This window comes from Acomys minous (genome assembly GCF_964271855.1).
Source record: "Acomys minous genome assembly, chromosome: 7".
Lineage (NCBI taxonomy): Eukaryota > Metazoa > Chordata > Mammalia > Rodentia > Muridae > Acomys > Acomys minous.
This window is the reverse complement of record NC_140488.1, coordinates 57,186,953-57,214,096: the sequence shown is the minus strand read 5'-3', so window position 1 is coordinate 57,214,096 and position 27,144 is coordinate 57,186,953. Positions and strand designations below refer to the sequence as shown.

Here is a 27,144-nt window from a genome sequence, read left to right as displayed (position 1 = left end):
ATTATATGTAGGGAGGTTAGAAGCTTCCAGGCATAGGCCTAGGATAGATAGAAAAGCTCTGGGTTCAACCCAACCAAGCCATGCATTTGTAAAATTTGTGTGCAGCTCTCATCTCATCGCCTCATCTGAGGAAATAAAAACATTTATAATCAAGAGACTATTTTGATCTTTTTGCAGGGGCAGGCGGTTCAGATTAGAGTATCATAGTGTAAATACCTGAAAATATTTCATTTCCTGTCCATGTGTTACTACAGTGATAAATGTAGCAAAGCAATAAGTTAATGAAAAGTGAACATTGTGATAGAAGCAGATATAAGAAATAAGCTAGGAATTTGACATCAGTTTTATCCTTAAAAAAAAAAGTGTAGTCCTTGCTATCTGATTCTCAAAGCTGACAGGATGTGTTGGTTTTTTTCATACCAATATATGTCACAAAACCAGAAGCTCACTAATGAGTACCCTTTGGGAACAGTTGTCTTGGTAAATTATACCAAGAACCATATTTATTTTAAACATATTGAATATATCAGTATAGTTAATTTTATCTATCTATATATTTATTTTTTTTACTTTAAAAGCCAGACATATTTTAAAGATCATGCTTACAATAAGTAAATTATGTAATGAGAAAACATCAAAAGGAAGTTCAATAAAAAGGCACATTTGAAAAGTGTAAAAGTACAAAGGGTTCCTTGTTTATTCTATTAGTGCAGGAGGAAAGGGAAACATATATTACAATTTCTTTCTATCAGTGGAAGTGATTAACACCGGCTTCTTGCTCCCCTCTCTGGGGCAGTCTTTTTCTTCCTTGGATTCAGAGAAGCATATTAGTCTTTTGCCATGTAGAGTCGATACATCAGGCCTACAGCCAAGGCTGAGATGGCTGGGATCACCCACTTGGTCTACCAACTAGAATTAGACTCAACAGTAATGATAAGAGTGTCCGAAGGCTTGGCTATCTTTGATATGTCATCTGTGAGGACCTCCCCAATGATGTACGTTTTGGCCAGTTCTCATGCATCAGTAGAATGCCCAATGTCTTCAACGTTCTCAATAACATCGCCCCCAGCTTGCTCTCTTAGGTTTTCTTCCCCACAAGGATGCAATTCCAGAAACTTGGTCAGATCGTACACCTTGTGATGCAGGATCACCCAGGTGCTCTTGATGTCTTTGTGCTTCTGAATCTCTTACAGGGTGTAGTACTTCTCATCCTTGTCTGCCTATGTGGCCATCTCGGAACAGTGAGCCTCCCAGGCCCTGCAACACAGCCTTGCAGGGTAGTGCACTCTTCTCATCTAAGATGCCTCCATCTGGGACACTATCTATTTATTTTTGACTACTACATCATGACCATTTACTTTGTCTTTTTTATTCCCATTTAGTTCTGCGCTATTTTTAACACAGAAGCCAGAAACTATTGTATCAGAATTGCTTAAAGCTTTGATGGACAGTCATCTCTACCAAAGTCTAAATGAATGACAAGAAATAAAACAGGGAAGTAATTAAACTTCAGAAGGTGTCACAATAAAGGTGTCTGTTGAAATTATGACTACAGGGCATATAAAAGTGTTTAAATAGGCTATGCAAAGATCTATGGGATTGAAATGTTTAAGATGCCTTAAACAATAAGAACATACTGTTTTCAAAAATGTAATTGAGTTATTGGAAACAACTTATTTATAATGATTACTATTATGTATCTTAGGTTTTTTGCTGAGTATGCAAGTCACTTGAGATTTGACTAGTCATATATTACCCTGTATTTGCCACCCTTTTTTCATTACTGAGTCCTTGTAAGTTTTATGCATACCTCTACCATATATCCTTTAGCTTATGCTTATTTTTTGTATCATCACTTTTTACTTTAAAATTTTAAAAACAATGTCAAAAGCTTTATTTTCCTTTTTTTTTTTTTTTTTGGGAAAAGGCAGAGGATTTTACGTATTTCTGTTTCGTCAAAAGCAGAACAATTCCAGCAACAGTAAACACGCAATTCATAAAGGTGCCAATGTCTGAAGCATCATCAGTGAGATGTCATCCTTCCTACTGGCCTAGCTGACACTAACAGAATGGGAAGCTCATGGCTTCGCGGAACACATTTCCAGTGGGACAAGATGACTGCAGGCCTTCACTCAAGGCTTGGGTAGCAGGGGGCTGTCAAGTATGGAACGTTTAGAGCCAGATTCCCAGGAGATGCCCCTCCACTTGCTTTGTCATAACAGCCTGGTCAACTGCCTTCTGCTAATAAGGAAACAGCTTTTCTGTATCAACACACTGAGCAGAGAACCCACAAACTGCTACCACATATTGTCATGAGCATACAGCCCCCTTTGCTATTCACTGGGCTGCCTGCCATTACTCTTCCACCCTGTTACAGCCCGTGGACACCCTTGCTACACACCGCTGCTTCTAACCTTGATTCTTCCCCACCCCCCCTTTTTAATCTCAGAAGAATCTAGTAATAACAAGGTGGTTACACTGAACTGTACATATGAAGGGTAATTGGGAAACCACCACCACAGGCATTTCTCAAGACCAAAACACTGAATGTTTTTTTGCTCTGACTAGTTCTGAAATCAGTCCTAAAATTTTAAGATGCTGCTTTTCTATGACATCATTAGATAGCAAACCCACAGTCCACAATTCTACAGCTGTAGAAGCATGCTAAGTCTCTTAGACACCTCTCTTCAATAGATTCTGGGATGCCCACTTGTTTCACTGTTGGGAGAAAAGGATTCTGTCAGCTAAATTACAGGAGACAGACTCCCCTTTAGGATATCACTTCCTCACCATTTATCAAACAACTCCTGGCTACCTTTCACACCACAATCTTAGATCAGGACTGTGAAGAAGAAACTAACATGAATACCCATCATCAATAGACTGAAAGCCACCTGGATTATATAATATATACACCACTGCCTTTTCTTTGTTTTCTCTTTTTTATTTTTATTTTATTTTATTTTATTGGTGGGGTTTATTGTTTGTTTGCTTTTTGTTTTTTTCCTAAAGGTGACCCTGTGAGCTTAAGGCTGCCAGACACACACACACCTACAGCAACAGGGGCTTCTTTCTATTCAGTCTATGTGTATCAGAAGGGAGGGAGGCAGGAAGAAAGAGAAGATGGGGAAACCTATTTCCCCCAAATCCCACCAAAAGGAGGCCTAAGTGGCAAGCATAATGGAAGTGTGTGCTCCCCAACAACTGGCTCCACACTGGTTAATATTCTGCTCGTTTTCCTCAGACATCTATATTGAAAAAGCTTAAATAACACAGGAGATTTTACAATAATTCATTCCTGGTAGAAAGCAAAACTGCAAAACTAGGAGCAAAATCATCTTTCAATAAATTAACTCCCTTTCCTTTATTTTTTCTTAAACATTTTATTCGTGTTATAGAGGGACTTTCTTTCTCCTTTGCTTTCTTCTCAATCATTAGGAGTTGAGGAGTACTGAATCCATCACTACTTTGACAGCACAGGTAAGATTTCAGATTCACATTTCCAGGTACCAAAGAGTTCCCTCTAATGTCATGATCCAGTCAGCCTTCCTCTACTTTTATTGAACACAGCAGTGCCCATTGGTATCTCTGAAGTGTAATCGCATCTTAGGTCGGTATTTCTCCAAGCAAAGGAGCTCTTTGGAATTAAATGCTCCCCTTCATTTTGTCTTATACACTGTACAGCGTCTTCATATTTCATTCTGCGTTCAATCAGTGCAAGTGCAACCAGCACAGGAGCCCTTCCCAATCCTGCAACACAATGCACTGCAGCGAAGCAACCTGGCTCTTCACGAAATTTGTTTTTTTTTTTTTTAAAAGAGATTTAGCCAATCATCTACTATCTGATTAGGGAGCAGAGCTCCATCATCAAATGGCCAATCTAGAACATGGATTCCTTCTTTTTCAACCAGTGCTTTATCATATGTAGCATCACAAACTTGAACCCAAGTTGTCACTCCGTACTTCTTAAGTTCCTCTGTGACCTTGTTGAGAGTAGCATTGGTGGGGTTGTGAGTTATCAGAAAATGCATGTTCTCATAAGAGGTGTCCACAGAGGCTGGACGGTTCATTACAGCAAATAAAAAGTGTGAGCTTGCCTGTGTGTATATGGTGGGGAAATGGGGGAAGAGGGAAGTCAATAAATCTTGCAATGTTTCGCAGCAGAAAACATTAAAACAACCACTAAAATGCCTATTATTGATCACTATTTTCTCTATCCAACTTGTTTGTTCCTTATGAAACTTCTCTCTTCAACACAGGCAGAGTATTAAGAATCCACTTGAATCCAAATTCAACTTGGGCTTCAATGTCTGCAGATGGATACCTTCAGCTTCCAAAAAATTCTAACGACATACAAACTTAAGCAGCCTTTAAAGTACATTTAGGCACTAGTGAGACAAGTTAAAAGTGTTGGTTATTTTCCACTTTTGTTTACTTGATGCTTAATTTTCCTGGAGTCATTAAAAGAAATATGCTTGCAATAAAAAAAAAAGCCTTCTACTTCTCAGGCCAGTTTTGGTGTCCAGAGTCTTCAAGGCAATGTTAATTATGGCACATATAACCTACAAGCTCATTTGTCAGTGAAAACGCTGTGCTGAGCCTGGCTGATGGCGCAGCAACCTTGGCTTGTGCTTCTTAACTCATTCCTATATATTAACTACATGTTCAGTTGAGTTTTATCACAACTCTAATGAAATCTTATGTGTTCAAGTGTAGATTAATTCAAAGTGAGGATTGGCATGTTTTTATTCATGGCTTTGTACAGGAACCTAAAGACATTTTGAGAAGTTACAGTGTCTTACAGTCAAGTATAAGCACTTATTTACTTAAATCTTCTCTGTTTTGGTCCAATTATGTTCCATTTATATCAATAATATGTAGTGAAAAAGTTATTTATTATCAATCATATGAAGGTAATTCAAGACATTTGCAATCTTTCATCAATTAGAAGTAACTAGTCCACTTGTACCTTCATTACTCATATAATTTTAAAAACAAATCTACCTTTAAAATATTTCTTTTATTTTTAATTGTGTGCATGTGTACTTGTCTGTGTGTGGTATGAACACATATAACTAACTGCCTTTCTGAGTCTTGGAACCGGAAGTAAGATCCTCTAGGGCTGAAGTTGCAGCTGGTTGTGAGCCATCAACCTTCAGTTCTGGGAAATTTACTCGGGTCCCTTGGAAGAACACTGTACTAACTGCAGACACAGCTCTCCAGCCCCTAAATCTTACATTCTGTTTTATTTACATCTGGGCAGGATGTTTTTTGGCAGCAAAAGCATTTTATGTATTTTAGAATTTAAACAGATCATACAAAATTGACTAAACAATTCTCCAATAAGTATATTTCAACTATAAAACTCACACCCATCTGTAATTTTTGGTAAAATTAGTCCATAGTATGTAAATTACATACATAATTGTATATTTTCATATAAATTATGATGAAGCTTCACTTTAAGTTATATGTTTATAGAGTCTTTGATTCATTCCAATCATCTCTAAAGAAACTATATTTTCAAATATCATCAAAGACAAATTGGTCAATTTTATATAAATACAGGGCTCAGAATATTCAAAAATATCATACCTTTGTATTATATAGAAAAATTGCAGAAAGTTATGTATCATGAAAATTGAACTCATTGAAAACAATGCAAAATTATTAGTACCTAGTCATATGGTGATATCAGCCAACTGTAAACCTAGTAGACTCAGAAATGAAAAGTAGATCTAATGTAAGCATTAAAATATTACTCTTATATACAGGGGGAGGAAGGCCCCCTGAATCACAGTCATAGGGGAGGGGAGTAAGGGGAAAATGGGAGGGAGGGAGGAATGGGAGGATACAAGGGAGGGGATAAACATTGAGATGTAATATGAGTAAATTAATAAAATAAAGTTTTTTAAAAGACAGAGAAAAAATGTTGCTCTCATATGACATAAAAAAGCTATCCTAATCAAAGCATATCAGGCTTAGAGCCATCTTTAGTATAAAGGATATTCTAAAATGGGTGCATATTTCTATGTAAACATGTAAATGAAAGACTTTAAATTTTTCACTACTGAAATTTACTTGAATTGAGAAAGATAACTCAGAACCAAGAGATGAAAATGCTGTTTAAGGCGGTGTACCAAGCATTACATGATGTCTTCATGTGACCATGAGCCGGATTGCTGTACCTTCAAATTACACATCACTCCATCCATTGTGTATAGATCTATTAAACTATAGAAACCTTTATAAGAAGTGGTAACAATGATGCTAATCAATATTTTCCCAGGAAACATAATAACTTAGCTTATCAATTTCCATAGAAGTCATGCAAATCTTGAATTTTTCTTTATTCCCTAGCATAAAGTAGAAATTAGTGTGAATTTTTTTAACTTATTGAGATTCTACTTTAGGTTGTATTAGTTTATTGATAGTGTGGGATATTAAGGAACTTGTCTTACTTCACTTTTCTGTTAGTTCCTATGCAACAATAGTTTTAAGGGACATTGACTAGTGTTATATTTTTCAGCTTACACTAAATATTTACCATTCATTTGTTTTTACAATATCTACAGAAATGTAATATATAAATATGTACTATATCATTATAATTTATTTCTCAATAAAAATACAAATCACAATATGATATATGTTATACCATCCATTGATTGGTTTCAAAGCTGTGCACCATGCAAAAATGAGAACTATTCACATAAAAAGTATTATTATACTTCTCAAGGAATACTAACTCTAGATTGACAAGGAAGATTGACAATCTTTATTTCTTATAAAATAATTTTATATATTTTAAATTTGTGTTCCCTAATCCTTTTGTGGTAAATTTGACCTCATTATGACTAATTCTTATTTCTAAACAATCTACTTAAAAATGATAGGAAACTTCATCAGTTATACTCTGAGTACTACTAATTATATGCAATAGGTAGCATATAAGTTAATTTATTGAATTTTCATGTCCTTGATTCCATTCATAACAATGAACATGTCATTTTACTCTCATTTAATTTCTGGAGCATTGCAAATGCATCAAAGTTTTCCTGTTGTTGGTTGGGTTTTTGTTGTTGTTGTTGTTTGTTTTGTTTTGTTTGCTAAATTGAGATTGTCTAGGTGTTTTGAACATTGAAGAAGTTAAAATATGCAAACTTGGTGTAGTATCTCAGCTGAAATTACGGAGGTAATAAGACTTCAGAAATTACCATTCTGAAATTGCAGAAAACCATTTGGATTCTTTTGCGAAAGATATCCTTCATTCCTGCCAAGAAGCTCACTTTTACTTTCAGACACTATGCACATTAAGGTTCATTGATGTGGTAGTTTCAGTGAGAAATGTCCTAAATAGGTCCTGATATTTGAGCACTTGGTCCTTAGTTGGTGTTGCTCTTTGGGAGAAGTTATGGCAGCTGCAGACTTGCTGGAACAAATGCGTCATTAAGGCAGAGATTTGGCTCACCTTTTCAATTCATTCTGATTTATGTTTATGGTTGAGGGTATAATTTCTCACCTTCCTGCTTTGGCCAACTGCCTTATCTCAAAGTAACATCCCTAATAGTTACTAGTTACATGACATATCCATTTACTCCATTATTCCTTCTGGGATGTATATTTTTTACCTAAAATAATGAATAGTCAAAACTAATGAAAGTTGATGAGAAAAGACAAGATCTAGTATAATATTCACGAGGTCTTCACCAACAGAGACTTATCTTCTGACTCTCAGAAGTTTGTGGTTAGCAAGCCTCAATGTTTCTGAAACAATTGCTGTAGGGTTTGAAAACACTCCAATGATCACAAGCTCCCAAAGATTTAGGAGACTGGCAACTGTCCTAAAGACTTTTAACTGGTTCCTGTGTAGCCAAGTTTTATAAGAGGCAAAGGGTTATTGCCAAGAGCTATATGGGCTGTCAAGGTCCAGAAAAAAAGGCTAAAAGTATATTCAGTCAATATTGGGGAGATGCCCTGAGCAAAATGCTTCAGTAGAGTTAGGGAAATGATATGTTGAGAATTTATATGAGGAAAAGTAATTAGTAAATATTTAGAAATTCTGTTGGTTTTGGAATTTCACAGTAGTATATTCTCTTCTAAAATCCACAGTTTCTTCAGCTATGTAAAGTTGGCTAGGTTTCTCTTTCCAAGAATGAATCACCATCTGTTGAGAGGGCCTTAAATCCTATTTGACAGCAGTGAATTACACCCAAGATAAAATTTTTCACAATTTCACCATCATGGCTATCTTGTCTGTCAAATCACTGCTGTGACTCATAGACTTTAAAGCCAGTGTTGCCACTTATTGGTAATTTGTGTAACACTTTAGAGAGTTAGTACACAAAAAGGAGGATCCCAAGTCATTTCTAATTTGATTTCCACTAAGTCTTGTGTCTAAAATGGGTTGTAACTTCTACAATAGAGCCTTACCTTCAACTTCTGGGAGTTTAATTACTTTCTTTTCTAAAATTTAAATAATTTATTTAGATTACATCTTGATTATTATCCCTTCACTTGTGTCTTCCTGTTCCCCCCTCCCTTATTATTTCACCCTATTCCCCTTGCCTAGGCCTCTGATCTGACAGTATCTATATTTATAAATTGAATCACCTTTATAATTTTTTAGAGAAATAGTTAATATTATGATTTCTTAATGGATATTAAGACAGCTGTATCTTATTCTTCTTGCCCCACATTCCTCTGTGTTTACCTCCTAACACCTTCCACAAAGAACCCCACCTTTTCCCATTTCTCTGTTTAAATCACTTGTAACCTGCTATTCCCCTCTCTACTGCTTCTGACCTTACCTTTCTTGATCACATTTTACTTTTCTGGTTTCTGCAGTTAGTATAAGACTACTCAGAAGATTTGCAGATAGGAGCCTCCAAAATAAGAGCACATGTAATGTTTATCTTTCTGAGTTTGGATTACCTCACCCAATATTTTCTTTCTTAGTTCCAGCCATTTACCTGCAAAAATAATGTTTTCAGTTTGTTTTCTTTACAGCAGAATAGTATTCCATTTTGTATATGTACCACATTTTCATTATCCATTCAGTGGATACAGGACACTTTGCTTTCCATTTCCTAGATATTGTGAATAGAGTATCTGTGAACATTGATGAGCAAGTACCTGAGGGACAAATGATGAGTCCTTTGGGCCTAAACAAAGGAATATTATAGCAAGGCCATATGATAAATTTATTTTTAGCTTTTCTGATAATTTTTCCACACAGTTTTCCATGGTGTATGCACCAGTTTACACATTTACCAATAATGGATAAAGATTCCTCCCCACTGTTTTTATCCCCTCCAGTAGATAGTAAAATTTGTTTTGTTTTTCTTTGTTACTCTGATCTGTGCAAAAGAAAATCTCAAATTGTTTTGAATTGCATTCCTAATTGGTAAAGACAGTGAAAAATATTGAGATATTTAATGTCCATTTTTTTTCTCCTTTTGTGAAGCCTGTTCAGGTCCTAGGCCTATGTTTTGAGTAGCACATTTTTTGACTTTTTTTTAGTTATTTATATATCATAGATTACCAACCCCCTCTTAGGTATATAGTTGGTAAAGATTCTCTTCCATTCTTTGGAAATCCTTGACATGATTTATTGTTTCTTGAGGGTGTGTCAAAAGCCTTTTAGTTTCATGAAGTCCCACTCATCAGCTGTTGACCTTAATTCTTGGGAAAATGGAGTCCATTTTGGAATTTTTTTTCTACATCTATGTCACGTAAGATATTGCCTATTTTTTTTTTACTAGAAATTTTATTGTTTAAGTTTCACATTTAGGTCTTTGATTCATTTGTATTCATTACTTAAAAACATTATTTTTAATTTTTTGATAATTTCATACAATGTTTATCTTCTGGGTCCTGGATTACCCCCATCCCAGCTGAATAATATTCTATGATGTAAATACACCAAGTTTTCAATCACACCTAGGCTGTTTCAATTTTCTGGCTATCAGGAGTTTAAAAACATTTAAAAAAGGATAAATCAGCATGTGCTGTTTAATTCTCTAGTTGGCTGTGTGACCCTGGGAGGGCAGAACTTAAAAATGAAGTGGACTAAAGTCATATTCAATAGCTCACTTTATTCAGAACATCAGGAAGTTTATATTCTGGAGGATAAGAAAAGTCACCAAAGTAAAGTATAAAATCATAAGGACTAGCCACATGTGGCAAAAATCATGCTGTTCCATAGTGACAAATGAATGACAACAGCTGAAGTAAACTCATTTTTATCCACTACATCTGAAAGGAACACAAAAACAAATTCCAAGAACAATTTTTTGTGTTGAGGAAACTGAGGTCATAAGATTTGTTTTCTTGAGTTATCACGAGCACTCAGCATTCTCTTCATATGTCTTGGACTGTGTTCCCATACCTCCTTAATAAGATATTGAGTACTTTGGTTATGTGCCCAAGGATTGTATAGTTAGATCATGTGACAGACCTATTTTTATCTTTTTTATTAACTATTTACTTTATATCTGGGTAAGAAATGTCCATCCTTCCCCTCTTTCTAGTCCCTCTCTCTTCCCTTCCCTCTCCTTATACAACCCCCCTTTTCTTCTCAAAGAAGGGGAGACCTTTAATGAGTATCACCATGCATTGGCATATTGAGTAAGACTGGGCCCATATTCTTCTTTTAAGGCTAGACAAGGCAGTGCAGGTAGAGGAAATAGATCCAAAGGCAGGCAACAGAGTCAGAGGCATCCCTTGCTTCTGCTATAGTATGTCCTATATGAAGAACAAGTTGCGCATCAGTTATACATATGTGAGAGGCCTAGAACTGTCCCATGGATGCCCTTTGGTTAGTTGCTCAATCTCTGTGAGCCCCCATGTGTCCAGGATAATTAATTTTGTAGGGTTTCCTGTTGTGTCTTTGACCTCTCTTGCTCTTTCAGTCCTTCCACTCCCTCTTCCATAAGATTTCCCAAGGTCCACGTACTGTTTGGCCATGAGTCTCTCCATTTGTTTTCATCAGCTGCTGTTTGAAGCTGCTCAGATTACAGTTATGACTGTTATGTCTGCAATAATAGCAGATTACTATTAGTAGTGTCAGTGGTGGGCTCTCTCACTCCCTCTCATGGCATGTGACTTCAGTTGGGCCAGTCCTGGATTTGCTGGCTCAAAGCTTTTGTGTGTGGGTTGGTGTCTCCCTCCCTCTACTGGAAGTCCCTTCAGTTTAAAGGAGGTGTCCACTTCAGGTTCCATATCCCCCAATACTAGTAATCTCATCTAGTGTCAACACCACAGAATCCTGTGCCCCATAGATGATTCCCACAGATTTTAGTTCTCTCTCCCAGCCCTCCCCTTTTCCTCACACCTGATCCACATTCCTCTTTCCACCTTTTCTCTTACCCAGTTCCCTCCATCTATCTACTTCAAATGTGTGGTTTATTTTCCCTTCTGAGTGAGATTTAAGTATCTTCCTTTGGGCCCTCCTTTTTACTCATTTTTTGGGGATTGGTGGATTATAGGATGGCTATTCTATATTTTATGGCTAAAGTCTACTTTTGTCATTATGTCCTTTTTAAAAAAAAGATCTGGGCAGTATTCCATTGTGTATATGTACCACATTTCATTTATCCATTCTTGAGTTGAAGAACATCTAGATTGTTTCAAGTTTCTGGATATTGTGAATAAAGCTGCTATCGATAAAGTTGAGCAACTATTCATGTCAAATGGTGGAACATCTTTCCAGTTTATGTCAAGAAGATATATATATAACTGGGTCTTGAGGTAAAATTACTTGCAATTCTTTGAAAAACTTCTATATTGACTCCCACAGTGGCTCCCCAATTTTACACCCCTACCAGCAATGGAGCAGTGCTTCCTTTGCCCTTCATCTTTCCCAGCCTGAGCTGTTACTTTAACTTTTGATTGTGATCTTAGCCACACTAATGTGTGTAAGATGTAATCTTAGAATCATTTTGATTTGCATTTCTGTGATGACTAATAATGTTGAACATTTTTATAAGTGCTTCTTGGCCATTAGAGAATCCTCTGTTGAGAAATATCTATTTACTTCAGTATCTCATTGTTTTATTATTTTAAAATTTAATGTTTTATTTATTCTAATTTATTAACATTACTTCCTGGTTGTTATCCTCTCACTAGTATCTTCCTGTTCTCCCTCTCCCTCTCTCTTCTATCCTATTCCCCTCCTCTAGGCCTATGGTGATGGTGGGGTTCTATTCCCCACTGTCTGAACACAGTCTATCAGGTTTCATCAGGATAGCCTGAGTCCCCTTCCTGTATGCCTACAAGGCCACCCCATCAAGGGGAAATGATCAAATTACAGGCACCAAAGTTCATGTCAGAGGCATTATCCACCCCCAGATCCTCCAGCCTTGGTTATCTCCTGGTAGAATCCTTGACATATCTGGGTTCTTCCATCCCTCCAAGTCTCCCATACAACTCTCAGCACTGTACCCTGAGTATTCTTAGCAGCATTATTCATAATAGCCAGAATCTGGAAACAATATAGATGTCCCTCAATCAATGAATATACAAAGAAATTGTGTTGCATTTACACAATGGAATACTACTTAACTATTAAAAACAAGAAAAATTTAAATTTACAGGCAAATGGATGTTACTAGAAAAGATCATCTTGAGCAAAGTAACCCAGACCCGGAAAGACACACTTATAAGTGGTTATTAGCACAACATAGGTGTCCTCTGAGAGACTACATTCAGTGTAGTACAGCTTAAAATCAGGGTTCATCATATCACTATAAATTCCTTTATTGCACATGATTGTTTTAGCTATCTTGGGTATTTTTTATTTTTCTATGTGTAGTTGAAAATTGCCCATTGAAAGTCTGCAAAGAATTTTATAGGAATTTTGATGAGGAGTGCATTGAATCTATAGATTGATTTTGGTAAGAAGGCCATTTTTACTATGTTAATCCTATTAATGTGATATCTTCAATTTCTTTTTTCAGAAACTTGTAGTTCTTGTCACACAGATCTTTTACTTGCTTGGTTAGAGTTAAAATTATTTTATTTTTTTATTTTATACTTTTATAATTTTTTTTGACTATTGTAAGGTTGTTATTTTCCTAATTTTTTTTCAGCCCATTTCATTTGTATAAAGCAGGGTTACTGATTTTTTAAAATTTATCCTTACACTTTGTTGAAGGTGTTTATCAGCTATAGGTTTTCTCTTGTCTCTGAAGTTGTTGAAATCTAGCTTTAATCTGTGGTTATCTGAAAAAATAGAGGGAGTTATTTCAATTATGGTGTATCTGTTTAGAGTTGCTTTTTACGTGCTTTGTATGATTATATGGTCAGTTTTGAAGAAGGCTCAGTGAGGTGCTGAGAAGAACGTAAATTCTTTTATGTTTGTGTGAAATATTCTGTAAATATGTTATGCCCATTTGTTTCATAATATCAGTTGATTTCATTATTTCTCTGTTTAGCTTTTGCCTGGATGATCTGTCCATTGGAGAGAGTGGGTTATTGAACTCTCCTATAATTAATGTGTGTTAATCAATGTGTGGTTTAAGTTTTAGTAATTTTTTTTTTTACAAATGTCGGTGTCCTTTCATTTGGGGCATATGTATTCAAAATTGATACATCCTTTTCGTGAATTATTCTTTTGATAATATGAAGTATCCTTCCCCATCTCTTTTGATTAATTTTGGTTGAAATTCTATTTTATTAGATATTAGAATGGCTACTCTAGCTTGCTTCTTGTGTCCATTTACCTGTAATTTTTTTTCTAACCTTTTATGCTGAGGTAATGTTTCTCTTCTTTGCTGAGTGTGTTTCTTGTATGCAGCAGAATGATGAATTCTATTTTAATATCCATTCTGTTAGCCTGTGTCTTTTTATTGGGAAATTTACTTCATTGTCATTGAGAGATATTTATGACCAATTATTATTAATTCCTATTATTTTGTCATTGAGTATGGAGTTGTTCAGTTTCCATAGTTTGTAAGCTTTCTGTTTTTTTTTTCTGCTGTTGTTGAGTTTCAGCATTAATTTATGGCAGTCTCTTAAGATACAAGGAGTTACTTCAATCTTCGTGTATCTGTTGAAACTTGCTTTTTGACAAAGTATATAGTCAATTTGGGAGAAGGTTCCGTGAGGTGCTGAGAAGAAGTTTGTTTTTGTTGTTGTTGTTGTAGTTATTGTTGTTGTTGTGGTTGTTGTTGTTGTTATTATTATTATTATTATTATTATTATTATTATTATTATTATGATTATTATTATGAAGTGTTCTGTAGATATCTTTTAAGTCCATTTGATTTATGAAGTATGTTAGTTTCATTAGTTCTCTGTTTTCTTTCTGTCTTCATGATCTGTCCATTGGTGAGAATGGGGTGTTAAAGCTTTTCACTATTAATGTGTGCTTTACACTCTCAAAATGTTTCTTTTACAAATTTGAGTGCTCTTGTGTTTGAGGATAGATGACCAGAATTGAGATGTCATCTTGGAGCATTTTCCTTTGATGAATATGAAGTGACTTTCCCTATTTCTTTAGATTAATGTTGGTTGAAAGTCTATTATATTAGATACCAGCATGGCTACTCTAGCTTGCTTCTTGTGCATTTGGAAAATATTTTTCCATAGCTTTACTCTGAGGTCACTTCTATCTTTTTTGATGAAGTGTGTTTCTTGTATTCAGGAGAATGATGGGTCCTGTTTTCCCCTCCACTCTATTATTCTGTGTCTTTATTGGGAGTTGAGGCCATTGACATTAAGAGATGTTAATGACCAGTGTTTGTTAACTCCTGTTATTTTTATGTTGGTTATTGAGACAGACAGAGAGAGAGAGAGAGAGAGAGAGAGAGAGAGAGAGAGAGAGAGAGTGTGTTTCCCTTCATCTGGTTTTGCTGAGTGTGGTTTTTTATTTCCTATGTAGATAGTCTCCTTAGTTTGAAGTTTTCCTTCTAGTTTCTTCTGTAAGGCTGGATTTTTGGATTGGTACTTCTTAAATTTGTTGGTTTTCATGGAATATCTTGTTTTCTCCTTCTATGGTGATTACTTGTTTTGCTGGGTATTGTTGTCAGGGTTGACATTTGTGATCTCTTAGTGTAAGTAAGATCTCTGCCCAGTCCCTTCTGGTTTTTATAGTTTCCAATGAGAAGTCCTGTCTAATTCTGATAGTTTTGCCTTTATATGTCACTTGGCTTTTTTCACTTGCAGCTTTAAATATTCCTTGTTTGTTCTGTACATTTAGTGTTTTGATTATTATATGTCAATAGAATTTTCTTTTCTGGTTCAGTCTATTTGGTGTTCGGTAAGCTTCTTGTATGTTTATAGTCATCTCTCCCTTTAGGTTGGGGAACGCTTTTTTTCCTATACTTTTTAAAAAATATTTTCTGACCCTCGGTAGTTGGAGTCTTCTTCTATTCCTATTATTCTTAGGTTTGGGCTTTTCATAGTGTCCCATATTCATTGGATGTTTTTTGTCAGGAACTATTTTGATTAAACATTTTCTTTGACTGATGTATCAATTTCTTCAACCATTTCTACAGCTGATATTCTCTATTCCATCTCTTGTATTCCATCTATGTTGCTTGTGTTTGTAGTTCCTGTTCTCTTCTTTAGGTTTTCTATCTCTGGGATTGCCTCAGATTTCGTTTTCTTTATTGCTTCTATTTCAATTTTTAGGTCTTATATACTTTTATTCATTTTCTGTTCCTGTTAAATTATATTTTCCTTTATTTTGTTGAGATATTTATGTTACGCTTTTATGGCCTCTATCATTTTTTTAACCTATGATTTAAGATCATTTTCTTGTGTTTCAGGTGTGATAGTATCTTTAGGGCTTGCTGTGGTAGGATACCTTGTTTCTGGTGGTCTCATATTGCCCTGGGTTTTGTTGCTTGTCTTCTTACACTGACCATTAGGTATCTGGTTGTCTCTATTAATAGCAGGCCAGTGGCCTTGTCTCAGATAGGTCAGGCAGATAAGGAGTCAGCAGGTGAGAAGGCTCTAAGTTGAAGGTTGCCTCCATGAGATGGAAAACAATGGGTGTTCGGTCCCCTGTACAGTTCACCTCTGAGGGCTCTGCTATCTCTCTGATGGATGTGTTTGAGGTGAGTCAGGCAAATGAGTCAGCAGCAGAGAGGGCTGTAAGTTTATTATTGTTTGCACCCAACATAGGCTTTCTCAGGATGAAGGATGCAGAGGCACCTTTCATCTTTTGATAATCAGTTTGTTTTGTGATAGACCAGCTGAATTATGTTTGAATTTCATTATTGGAAGGCCACTGTTGGGTTCAAGGTTGGGCTTAAATGATCCCAAGTCAGCTTGTGCATGGGGTGGCTGACAGGTGGGTAGTTAGTTGGAGAAAACTGTCTCTAGATGCCAATAACTATGCTTCTATTCTGATTTCATAAATTCTTACAGCTCAATTGAGCATTGGATTAGCTGATAATCAGGCATGTAACTGGAATGTTAAAATAATAAATTTCTGTGAAGTAAAATGAGGTAAATTATCCATTCACCTTTATTATTAATATACATTTTAACTAGTAATTTAAAAAATAATAAGCAAATATCAGCTTATAATATAGTTTATTTTAAAATGTAATATTCATTAACAAACTCTGAAGAATGTACTTGAAACCAATCATTGAGAAGAAAGACTAAATATAAATTGCAGAAAAAAATTATATAAAAGATTATTAGTTATAAAAAAAGAAAATACAATACCCAAAATGCCCAATTGTCCAGAAGTTAAGTAGTACAATGAGCTAGATAAACTGACAAACAATTCTGTTAGTGGGAAATGAGTATATGATAATATCTAGTAATAATGCCAAGTTTGAAGTTGCCAAATTACCAAAACAGCATTAGAAAAGTATGTCCCCAAAAATTATTCTGAAAATCTGAACCTTAGTCTTAAAAAATACATTTGATAAATCAATATCAACTATCAGCTGAAAAAATCCTTCACATTCTTCTTTAATAAATACTGCAATTAGATGAAGTCCCTTTATTTTTTGATATGGCAGACAACATATAAAATTACTAAGATTTTCTTAACCTTTATCAGAGAAACTGTCTTTTCTAGTATGCAGTGGCTAATATAAGCACACATTATTGATCAAAATGTTGATAATATGTGATTGTTAAGTAATCATCGCTCAAGAGTACACTTATACAATTTTTCATTCTAAGGTTTAGAAAATATCAACCAAGAAGGGGAAGAAATAATTTAAGAGCATACAATATGCAAAGAACTGAAAAATAGTCTTTTATAATATGACATTACTAACATAGTGAAGAAGTCACAGTTGCTCTCATTAACTGTAAAAGCTCTATACAAGGAATCAATTCTGCCAAATTTGCAACATAGATTGGATAAAGGATCTCTAGTTCCAACCACCTATTAAGGACTATTTTCAGTGAATAATTGGTATGTCTGGAAAATAGCTTTTTGAGGGAGTAGCCATTTTTCAGCTTCACATTATCCACACATGGCTCCAAACCCATGTACATATGAAAACCAGTAATGAAATTTAGTGGGCTAAGAAGAAATCATGAAATTGGAAGGAGAATATGAGGGTAAGTTGAGAGAGAAAACTGTTTGTTAAATGTGACCATGTTTCACTATATACACGTATAAAATTCTTAAGAAAAATATCCTTAATCCCTAACTGAAATATGTCTCCACTCCTTAAACATAGGCAATGAAAACTTTGTTTTTATCAATGGAATATAACTTGGAAGACAAAAAGTATCCTAAATGATAGGCCTCATACTAAACGATAGATAGCCAACAAAAAATGAACATAATGCCATCATTGGAGTTTCTTTGTCTCATAATTTAATTCAGTTTTTTCTTTGCAGATCATTTGCATATATATTATGGCTTCCACTTTTACGTTTTTATGATCTTTCTCTTTGTGTAAACATGTGTTCCTCTGCATCTCTCTGCATTACTTATGCATTTTCTTTGGTTCTTTTTCTCATTTGATTATTTTGTCGTAACTAATTTGTTTCATTGAATCAATATTGCTTAGATGAGTTTTTTGTATGCAAACACTGTGACTATTTTTATTAAGTTTATCCAGTTTACATCAGTGAACATTGTGTATACACAAATCCTTCCCCTCTAGTCACAATGGATACAAGCAACACAGGTTTTACCTACCTGATTTTGTTTTAAAAATACTTAAAGCCAGCCAGGAGTGGTGGTGCACGCCTTTAATCCCAGCACTTGGGAGGCAGAGGCAGGCGGATCGCTGTGAGTTCAAGGCCAGCCTGATCTACAAAATGAATCCAGGACAGCCAAGATTACATAGAGAAACCCTGTCTCATAAACCCAAAAACAAAAATTAAAAAAATAATACTCAAAGACAATCTATAAAGCCATGAACTTCTACCTAAATACAACAACATCAAACTATATTTGGGCAAAAGTCTATTTTCACACACTTTCTGGGTTTTTTTAAACATTTTTTACATATACATTTATATTATTACACATATATACAATAAACTACCTATATCAAGAAGAATTATTAGCTGATCAGATCATGGTCATGTCAATTGATGGTCTACTTTTATCACAAGAATATATATCTTTGGTGAGGGGCAGACAGATATGATTCTATAGAAAGATAAGGTAGGATAGTTAGATAAGGTCTTCAAAAACCTCAGAGATAATCAGAATATGGCATTTACAATGTATTTATTATTTTAAAGATTCACTGACAATTAGATGACTTTTTTAAAATGAGACACTGACAGGACAGTGGAGACAGAGGAACAGGGAAGGGTGAGGAACTGGGAAGTATAGAAGGAGGTGAAATAATGATCAGAATGTATCGTATGAAAAAAAACAAATTTTCAGTAAAAGAAAAAAGAGAATTTTAAAAATTGTCTTCCACTATATACCTTGCATTTAAGAATGCATTATGTGGTTGGTTGAATAAGAATGACCCCCATAGCTCATATATTTTGATGCTTATTTATCACAAAGTTCCACTACATGAGAAGAACTAGCCTTGTTGAAGTAGGTTTGGCCTTGTTGGAAGAAGTGTTTCATGGGGTTAGAATTTCAGGTTTTAAAAGCCTAATCGAGACCAAGTTCTTCTCCTTTATTGCTGCCTTCAGATCCAGATATGGAAGTCTCAGCTACTTCTCTAGGACTGTATTTGCCTGCATGCTGCCATGTTTCTGGTTATGATAATAGACTAAGTCTTTGGTACTTAGGAAGCCTCAGTTAAATGCTTTGCTTTGTAAAAGTTGCTATGGTCAAAGTGTCTCTTCCCAGCAATACAATACTAAGATGTTTTTATTTTGAGTGATTCTATTTTGGTACAACTGTTTTGAATGTTGGATGTTATAGCTAGCAATATTAATGCATGTTATGAAGAACTCAGTTATGATTCGATGGTATGTGTCTGGTTTTATTCTAACTTATTATGATATGTTTGGGTGATGTCCCTTGGAGGCCTGCTCTTTTCTGAGGTAAGGCAGAGAGGTGAATCTGGGGGAGAGTGAAAGTAGGGAGGAGGGATTGGAGGATGGTGAGGAAAAGGAAACTATGATTGGGATATAATATGTGAGAGTGCCAATGACTTTCAATTCATTATTAGTTGAATGATACGATGATGGTAGTTGATTCATGTAATTAATTGGTCTTTTAGTACTCATATTTGCTCATTAAGTACAAAATGAGATTTTCTAGCTGTCTTTCTCCCCCTTTGTCCAATAGAATGTATGTACATCAAACATTGACTAATTTCCTTGTCAAACAGATTACAACTGCTAGAGAGGTTATAAAATGTAAATGTAACAGTCATTGCTCTTCCATGAGTAAATCCATTCAGAGAACAGAGCAATTTGATTGGCATTAATCAAAGCCATAAAGTATAGTAAGAGAATTTAAATACTTATAAAACTCAACACCAGAATATTCACAATAGATTAAATATGTCTATTTTTGGTTTTTTGTTTTTTGTTTTTTTAATTAATTTATTCATATTACATCTCAGTTGTTAGCCCATCCCATGTTTCCTCCCATTCCTCCCTTCCTCCCACTTCCCCCCTACTCCCCTCCCCTATGTCTGTGTCTGAGGGGGACCTCCTCCCACTGTATACGCTCATAGGGTATCAAGTCTCTCCTTGGTGACCTATTATCTTTCCTCTGAGTGCCACCAGGCATCTCCATTCAAGGGACATGTTCAATTATGGGGCACCAGAGTTTGTGTGAAAGTCAGATCTCCTTCTCCACTCAACAGTGGAGAATGTCCTGTCCATCGGCTAGTCTAGGTAGGGGTTCGAGGTTTACTGCCTATTTTTTCCTTGGCTGTTGCCATAGTTTGCGGAGGATCCCAGGGTCCAGACCCGCCTGTAGTTTTCCAGGACCCGCTGGATCCTTCTATTTCCTCTTTCTCCCAGGCTTCTCACACCTAAAGTCTCAATAGGATGTCCTCCCCTCTTACCCACTATCCTGGTAGGTACAGTTTTTCATGGGGACATACACCTTGGACTAGTGTCTCGATATAAGTGAGTATATACCATTTAGCTCTTTTTGCTTCTGTGTGAACTCACTCATTATGACAATTTCTAGTTCAATCCATTTGTCCACAAATTTTGGAAATTCCTTGTTTTTAATATCTGAGTAGTATTCCATAGTGTAAACGTACCACAGTTTCTTTATCCTAAATATGTCTATTTTTGGACCTTGTGTATTTATGTACCTAATAGATTATATGAAAACAGGTTAGGTTTTACCTCATATTTTAACATTTCATATACTCGGTTCATGAGAATCAATCAAAATCTGTTTTATCCTTTAAATAATTAAATTTTTCTTTTCAAAAATAGCCTCTCAAAAGGGCAAATAAAGCATAGGAGTTTATTTCTCACTACACATGATTGAAAAGGAGGTAAATACCAATGGACAGGACATTCTCCACAGTTATGTGGGGATTGGGGACTAACTGTTACATGAACTCTGGTGCCCCATATTTGTCCACCTCCTCTTGGATTGGAGGCCTGGTGGCACTCAAAGGAAGAATAAAGAGGCTACCAAGATGAGACTTGATACCCTATGACCATATAGTGGGGGAGGAGGTCCCTCTTGGTCTTATACCTAGGGGAGGGGAATAGGGTGAAAGCGTGAAAGCAGAAGGGAGGAACGGGAGAATACAAGTGATGGGATAGCAATTGAGTTGTAATTTGAGTAATTAATTAAATAAAAAAGAAAGAAAATTGGGTAAATAACATGAATTTTGCAAAAGTAAATTTAAAGAGTTTAAAACCTCTTTTAACTTGCTACAGAAAAAATTCCCTGCATTAAAACTCTCTGAAGGGACACTAGTTAGGTATCATGTACACCTTCGTGTATTTTATACTGAACTATACTCTGGTTTATCATTTTAGGATTCCAAGATAACACTTGTAATAACATGTAAGAGGTTTAAAGGTAAAGAGAAATCCTCTAATATTGTACAATTAGCAAATAATAAAGGATTATAAGAACTCAGGGGAGCACAGAGGTTACAAACTGAGGCAGTGAGGGTGATAGGAAGAAGGAGAATCATTAAAATATATGGTAGATTCAGTGTATCAGAGGCAGAAGAGTTGAGTGATTAACTGCAATTGTGATTATGGAGCACATATTAGAATGACAATGATCTGAGAGAAAGATTTATTAACAAAAATGTACAAGCACTAATAGATGACGTAACTCTAACTTATTTTCCTGTCAAATTTATTGAACATCAGAGGCATAGTTTGATAACATGGCTATATTCTCTTACTTAAACTTTAATTTATCCATAAAGATATGGTGTATGTCAAGTCGAATTCACTTTTCACATATTTTGAAAAATTGCAGGGAATATAAACCATAATGTAACAGTAATTATTTTATGAACATGCTGTTCATATGAAATTAACATATTTTTCCTTCAGCCCATATCGTTCTATATAAAATTGTTGTTATCTTTTGAATTGTAAATACAAGCTACCCTCATTCCTTACTAAAACATTTTCTATTTAAAATTATGCATAAGTCAGAGTTCACCTTGAAGGGCGTAATAATCTATTCTCCCATTATTTTGCATTATTTGCTATTCCATCTCTACGCACAGATACTTATGATTACTTTACATAACCATTTTCATGAACTCTGATTTATGCATAATTTTAAATATGAAAACTATTAATAAGACATGATAGCTGGGCATGGTGGCGCAGGTCTTTAATCCCAGCATTCAGGAGGCAGAGGCTGTGAGTTTGAGGCCAGCCTGGTCTACAAAGTGAGTCTAGGACAGCCAAGGCTACATAGAGAAACCCTGTCTCAAAAACAAAAACAAACAAACAAAAAAACAAAACAAAGCAAAACAAAACAAACAAACAAAACCCCACAAAAACAAAAAAAATACATGGTACCCCTTTTGAGTTAAATAGAAAATTACTTACAAACGTATGTTCCAATGGAAGATTATGACATGAAATTGCTTTATTTCCAGTTATAGCTTTTTAAAATTAAATATATAGTTTAATACAACTCTATATGCATAAGCATGATGTAATGATTAGAACAATAAAACGAGTACACTTATCACCATAGTTAAAATATAGGTATGAAAGAGATGAAGAAACAAATGTTTAATTCTAAACAAATTTTAATAATCTAGTAGTAACATAGTAGGGAGCATGATAAACATTAAATCTATATTTACTATTTAAAAACAGACACCTTATATATTTGACCAATTTACATACTAGATCCTAACTGCCAAATTTTGACTCTCTGTTTCTATATAACAGTCACCATAAAGTATTTCTCTCTGGCTGGCTTTTCTGTTAGAATAAGGTCTTCCGGGTTAGACTATTCTATAATAAATGAGAGAGCAATTTTTATCGTGTAATGATCTATTCTACATATGTTTTCTTCTAGTCTTTTTTCTTTTGGTGTGATTTAAAAGACTGATCAAAAGGAACAAACTTAACATGGGAAGGAAAGGGTTCATTTTGGCTCATTGGTTATAATCCATAATCAAGGGGAGAGGAGGAAGGGGCTCAAGTCCAGAACACTGAGGTAGAAACTGAAACAGAGACTGAAGGGATATAACTTAATGGCTTGCTTCCAAACTCAAATTTCCCTGACTTTATCACACAACACAGGGTAAACCTACCCAGCAATGGTAACACTCATAGTAGGCTGAGCCATCCCACATCAATTAGTAATCAAGAAAACGCCCGAGAGACATGCACATAGGCCAATCTATGAAGGCAATTTCTCACATGAAGTTCCCTTCTCCCAGATGTGTCAAGTTGTCAAGTGAAGCAAATTACAGAATGTTCTTTGTTTATTTTGGATTACTTAGTAAATACATACTTAAATTATTCCCATATCTTGGTCATTGAGAATATTGATGCAATGAAAATAAGAATGAAGATACTTCCTCAAGTTATTGATTTCAAAAAAGTTATAATGCATAAATGAATAGAGAAAAATTTTATTCAAAAGAATAAAAAATGTGTATCACTTCTATAACTTCTCAAAAGAAATTGATGTTGATTTTGTTTGTTTATAGCTATGTGTCACATCTGGTAGAAACCTGAAAACACCACTTTACATATGGACATGAAAGCTTAACACTGAGTCTATTGAACCAATATTAGATTAAACACACACACACACACACACACACACACACACACACACACACACCTCACACTCAGAAGTATGATCACTGAATGTTACAGTAATTCGGTTTCTGTCTTAATTTTTTGAGGAGCCTCTTTATTCCTTTACACAATGAAGGGATTGATTTACATTCTTACCTATGTTGTAAAAGGTCTCATTTTCCCTACATTCTTGCCACATTTATTTCTTGATTGTTAAGAATGGTGAGTTGAACCAAAAAAAAAAAAAAAGTTAACCGGGCATGGTAGCTCATGCCTTTAATCCCTGCACTCAAAAGGCAGAGGCAGGCGGATCTATGTGAGTTCGAGGCTATTCTCTTCTACAAAGTGAGTCCAGGACAGACAAGGCTACACAGGGAAACCCTGTCTTGAAAAACCAAAAAAAAAAAAAAAAAAAAAAAAAGAATGGTGAGTTGTATGGAAGAGATGAAAGGACAGGTGGGGTGTCAAAGTATTAAGGCTGGAGGTTTTGGCTGGAGGAGGGGGGTAATCAAATTGATGCACCAACCAAGGGCATTGCAGACAGAGAACCTAGATCCCCCTGTTCAGATGTAGCCAATGAACACCTCATTCTCCAGAAGAAGAAGGGGAAGGGAGAGCAGGGGACTGGCTCTAACATGAACTCTGGTGCCAGCGATTTGATCACTGCCCATTGGCAGAGAGACCATGTGGAAACACTAAGGAAGGATTTGCAGGCTATACAGATGAGACCTGATAGGCTGTGGTTGGATGAAGGGGGAAGAGGATCAGACCTCTCAGAGGTCTAGGGCTAGGAAATAGGACAGAAGAGGGAGGGTAGGAATAGCAACATAAGAGCTAGGGAATTAAAACCGAGATGTAATGTAAATAAATGATAATAAAAATAAATATAAAATATACCTGTGATATTTGGCATTTTATTGTGTTTCTAACTTAAATTTTTCTTGTGATTAATGTTCAGCACTTTTTCATAACTCATGGGCATTTGTGTGCTTCTTTTCAAAACACATCCAGTACCTTTACTCAGTTTCACATGGAGTGTGTGTGTGTGTGTGTGTGTGTGTGTGTGTGTGTGTGTGTGAGAGAGAGAGAGAGAGAGAGAGGGAGAGAGAGAGAGAGAGAGAGAGAGAAAGTCAGAGAGACAGAGAGACACAGAGAGGCACACACACATGCATAAGACATGCAAATTAACTGTGTTGATTTAACACGTTCAATGACTTCCATCAAATACTATGGTTACATATAGATTTTCTGAATTTTAAAATTAAAATTGTGCATGTAACATAAGAAAATGAGGCCACATTTATCCATTTTACATTTGATTAAAAAAAACAGGATTTAAAGAGCCACTATTAAAAGCTAGTTTGAAATAAACCTTTGCTTAAATTGGGATCTGTCTAAGAAAAATTTACTATCAACATGTTACAATGCATGTTTCAAGTTACGTGAAGTTGAGTTAGTTTATACATGTATGTTCATGTAAATTATTACATATTTATATGATAATGTATATATAAGAGCATATACAGACATCTTTAAAATTAATCAGTGATTTTTATTTAATCACTTAGAGACAAATGTATTTTACTTTGAAGTCTAGGCATTATTTAAATGCTCTAAAGAATTTGAACATGACCAGCAAAATGACTTGTAAGACCCCCAGCTCGGTGGTCTTAACGTGGAGACCCCCACCAAGAACCAGCGAGACCAAGGTTTCGGTTGCAACACGCAAGAGGCTTTATTAAGGGGACGGGTACCCGGGCGTTTCAGTCTCTGGAGAGGCTGGCGCGCCAAGGGAGTCTTTCGGGGGTCTTTTATAGGGATTTTGGCGGGAAGCGCGGTTACAGAAGCGAGAAGCATAGTTACAGGGCTCTGATTGGTAAATTTAAATGAGGCGAGGTTATAGCCCGGTCATTAGATGGGCTCTGGGAACAGGGGAGTTTATCCGTTCTCTGGGCCAGGTGGTCATCCATAAATATCTTGTTTGACATGAAGCGAGGTTATGGCCCGGCCATCAGATGGGAACAGGGGAGTCTACCCATTCTCTGGGCCAGATGGCCGACCATAAATATCTTGTTTGACAAGGACAAACTGTTTCTGTTATCTTAGCACACTTTTATCTTTTTTTCTCTGAGCCCCAGGCCTTATCTTATCCCGGGAACCTGTTATTCTAGTCTTGCCTTGCAAGATAGCGTTACTGCTGCTATGCTTGCTATGTCGGGTGCACAGGGGAGGGGGTCTTACATTCCCCCCTCTTGTTGTAAACTGAATGAAATCTTTCATTCAATGACCTCTGGTTGTAACTGTTGGAGCTGTTGGTATTGTTGGGTTAGAACCAAGGCCTGTACAACCGATGGGCGGTCTCGGATGAATTGCATCAATCTGTTAAGAATGCAAGGCCCAAAAAGTAGGAGCAGGACAATGATTAACAAAGGGCCCGTTATGGTAGATATTAAAGTGGTGAACCAAGGAGCCTTATTAAACCAGTTTTTATACCAAGTTCGTCCTGATTTAAATTGTAACTGTCGCTGCATGAGCCTTTTTCGCAGCTTAGACATACTATCTCTGACTACTCCTGTATTGTCTGCGTAAAAACAACATTTTTCCTTGAGGGCTGCACAGAGCCCACCCTCTTTCAGGAATAAAATATCTAACCCTCTACGATTTTGGAGCACTACCTCGGAAAGGGAGGTCAGGGACTGTTCTAATGCACTAATAGATTTTTTTAATGCTTGAAGATCTGCGTTCATGGCCTGCTGTAACTGCTGAAAATGAGCAACCTGAGTGAGAGCAGTAGTCCCGGTTCCGATCCCTGCCGCAACTCCCCCGACTGTTAATCCTCCGAATAGCAGTGCCAGAGTGATGGATACTGGCTCTCGGGGGTAACGATTGATCCCCTTAAAGTGGTGGTATAGGTCGGAGGGGTCATGGGGCGAATTAGGTTTGGGAAAGTCTTATCTTTAAAGGGTTGTCGGTCTGATGTGCTCTCTGTGTGTTTCTGTCTGTGTCCTTGGCCGCCTTGACGTGAGCAGCGTGGATCTAGGTGGCAATTCTGTCAACCTTGAGAGCCGTTGGGGTGGTCAGGAGTACTGTGTAGGGTCCCTTCTAGCGGGGTTTAAGGTTCTTGGTCCGGTGACGTTGGACCCAGACGTAGTCTCTAACCTGGAATGGGTGAGGGGCCAGGGGCTTGCCAAGCTGGTCTTTATAAGCGCGGGCTAGGGGCTTCCATACCTCATTTTGCACCTCTTGGAGGGCTCTTAGGTGTGCCTGGAGGGAAGGCCTGGTGGCGAAGGAGCCGATATCTGGGTCAAGGAAGTGAACAATAGGAACATGTGAACCATAGACAATCTCAAATGGAGTAAGCCCATGTGGGCCAGGGGTGTTCCTAACCCTGTATAGGGCCAGGGGTAGCAGGGCCACCCAGTCCTTAGTGCCTGCTGCAAGCGTTAATTTAGTCAAAGTCTCCTTAATAGATCTATTCATGCACTCTACCTGTCCTGAACTCTGGGGTCTATATGA

At 36.2% G+C, this 27,144-nt stretch overlaps 2 pseudogenes across 2 annotated transcripts; both read right to left on the bottom strand.

Annotated features, from left to right (window-relative positions):
• Positions 1-556: 556 nt before the first annotated feature.
• Positions 557-1,819, bottom strand: LOC311601188 (cytochrome b5-like; annotated as a pseudogene). The gene is made up of 2 exons: positions 1,811-1,819; positions 557-1,220 (listed from the first exon to the last, which is right to left on the bottom strand). The product of its transcript is annotated as a cytochrome b5-like (transcript).
• A 1,680-nt stretch (positions 1,820-3,499) lies between these two features.
• Positions 3,500-4,591, bottom strand: LOC311601744 (protein tyrosine phosphatase type IVA 2-like; annotated as a pseudogene). The gene has a single exon. The product of its transcript is annotated as a protein tyrosine phosphatase type IVA 2-like (transcript).
• Between the last annotated feature and the right edge of the window lie 22,553 nt (positions 4,592-27,144).